Source organism: Rhinopithecus bieti, unplaced genomic scaffold (genome assembly GCF_001698545.2).
Source record: "Rhinopithecus bieti isolate Rb0 unplaced genomic scaffold, ASM169854v2 scaffold_51734, whole genome shotgun sequence".
NCBI lineage: Eukaryota > Metazoa > Chordata > Mammalia > Primates > Cercopithecidae > Rhinopithecus > Rhinopithecus bieti.
In genome coordinates this window covers 139,224-141,849 of record NW_016820683.1, presented here as the reverse complement: position 1 = coordinate 141,849, position 2,626 = coordinate 139,224, and the positions used below count along the sequence as shown (strand labels likewise).

Below are 2,626 nucleotides of genomic sequence, written 5' to 3'. Positions count from 1 at the left end.
AGGCCAAGAGTTCAAGACCAGCCTGGGGCCAACATGGTGAAACTCCGTCTCTACTAAAAATACAAAAATTAGCCAGGTGTGGTGGCTCACGCTTGTAATCCCAGCTACTCAGGAGGCTGAGGCAGGGATTGAACCCAGGAGGCGGAGGTTGTACTGAGCCGAGATTGCACCACTGTCAGCCTGGGCAACAAAGTGAGACTCTGCCTCAAAAAAAAAAAAAAAAAAAAAGCAAAAAAAGCAGAGACACCTGTCCGCATAGACTGTTGTGAGGATCAAAGGAACCAAGGAACCATGGACTGTGAAATTACTCTATGGGCTGTGAAGGCTTCGGCTGAGGAGGACTAGTGTGGCCTCTCTCCCAGAGACCAGGGCTCCCTCGAGTGAAGAAGAGATAAACTGCAACCAGGGAGAAGAAAGCAAGAGGCATGCCCCGGAGCAGAGTCCCAGGCCCAGCTGCTGGGCAGGCCTCACTGCTCCCTCACCCCTGTTTCTGGGGCAGGGGACATGGTTTGAGGGCAGCATGATGGTTGGTTAAGTGCTTCAACTCTGGAGCCCAGCTGTCTCTGCTTCTCCTTAAGCAAGGCCACAGACTGTGTATCCCCTCCTCGGACCCCCACAGCTGCCCACGTGCCCTCATCCCCTCATCAGAGCACTCGTCCCCACCTTAGGTTGCCATTGCCTGTTTGCCTTGTGCTCCCTGAGACAGGGACCGACGGTGTCCTCTTCACCTTCACACCTGGCACAGTGAACTTGACCTTGAGGCTGGCTAGACTGCGGCAGGGAAGTGAGTATGGCCAGGGCAGGAGGCAGGACAGGCAGGACCATGGGAGAAGGGTGGGCGGGCTGGGGAGATGAGGGTGAAGGGATGAGGGGTCATATGGTGGCACCTTTGAGTGCGTGAGAGACGAGGGGTTGGGTGCTCTCGGTTCTGGCAGGACGGCAACACCACCTCTCCTCTCCTGAAGAATCAGGCAGTGAATTGGGAGCTGATTCGGGCGATTGGAGTAGTGACAGCAGGACCATGAGCCTGTGGGATGGTACCTGCTAGGTACCAAGTCCTGTGTTCGTGCTGGGGATGCAGCTGTGCCCCGGACAAGGATCCTGTCCATGGAAACTCACAGCCTAGAGACGGAAGAGGACAACGGAGTGGATGGAGAGATGCACCCCTCACACGGAGGTTCAAAAGTGGTGGGTGCCAAAGGACACTCACTGCAGACCTACTGTGCGCCAGCACTAGTGAGCCAATATCTCTGTTCTCTGGGAGCTCAGCTGCGGGGAACAATACTGTGTGTGCACATTTGCACCCCCTTCTCTGTGGGTCTGTGGCGAGTGGCTGATGTGTGTGTCTGTGTGTGCACAGCTGTCTGTGGGTGTGGCTGGGAGCTTTTGCACCTGTGAGTATGTCTGTGTTTTGCTGGCAGTATTGTGTGTGTGTGTGTATGTGTGCGTGTGTATGAAGGGAGCAGGCGTCTGCAGCAGAAGCTGAGGTCTGAGGTCCTGGGGGGCTTCTCCCACACACCTGCCCCTTGGCCATGTGGTGGGGTGGGGTGCCCTGAACGCCCTGATACTTTGTGGGAAGAAGGCTGGGCGCAGAGGGAATGTTTGGTTTCCTGGGTGAAGGTGGAGCTGGCTGTCTTCCCATGACAGATGTAGGAATGTTTCTGCTATTCGAGGCGGAAGCAGGGGTGTGAGGGCCGCCAGAGGCCTGCCCCAGCTCTGCTCTAGGCCACCTGTCCCTGGCCTGGAAAGCAGCTGGGCACTGCTAGGGAGAAGCTTCCAGACCCAGGGCTGACCCTACTCTCCAAGCCCCATCTCCCCAGGAGTCTAAGGTCAGGCCCAATTCGCCTCCATCCCAGCCTCCCAGGACAGGAGAGGAGAATGGAGTCCAGGGTTCGGCCCAGAGGAGGACTCCCATGAGGAGGGGGAACTCCCATGAGGAGGGGAACTCATGAGGAGGGGGAACTCATGAGGAGGGACTTTGAGGAAATGGGGACACTGGATGTCTTTCCCTGGCAGCTGAGGCAGGGGCAGCATCAGAGGGGAAGCATCCCTAGAGGTCCCCCCACCAGTCGGCCCAACTGCAGACAGCCTCGGGGTACCCCCATTTTCTTTTCTGAGTCCTGGTATAATAGAGCTTCAGAGGAGTCAGCAATGGCAAATTCCCCAAATGAGGAAACTGAGGCAGGAGTGGGGTGCCGACTTGCCCAGGTCGCCCCACCCCCAGAGGTCCTGACCCCGGGCCCTGACCTCTCCCAGCGCACCTGCCGCTCACTCCATGGAGATTACGGCCTGGGTAGGGTACAGGTAACACGACCACCAAAATCAGCCTACATCCTCTGGAAGCCAGCTCTCCAAACCCCCAGCCCCTCCCTGGGTTTCAAATCCTGCCCTGCCCCTTCCAGGCTTCCATCTGTGAAGCTGAGTGACTCTTCCCACTCTGTCTACACAGCCTTCCCAGGGGTTGCATGTAAAGAACCAAGCGAAGGTCAGGCATAGTGGTTCACGCCTTCAGTCCCACTTTGGGAGGCCAAGGTTGGTGGATCACTTGAGGCCAGGAGCCTGCGACAAGCCTGGGCAACATGGAGAAACCCCATCTCTACAAAAAAAAAAAAAAAAAAAAAAAAAA

At 56.8% G+C, this 2,626-nt stretch overlaps 1 long non-coding RNA gene across 1 annotated transcript in view; it reads left to right on the top strand.

Annotated features, from left to right (window-relative positions):
- Positions 1-237: 237 nt before the first annotated feature.
- LOC108520459 (uncharacterized) overlaps positions 238-2,626 on the top strand; it is a 7,146-nt gene continuing 4,757 nt past the window's right edge. The window contains exons 1-2 of the long non-coding RNA XR_001882916.1: positions 238-784; positions 936-1,236. This is a non-coding gene — a long non-coding RNA (uncharacterized LOC108520459). The remainder of the gene's footprint in view (positions 785-935; positions 1,237-2,626) is intronic.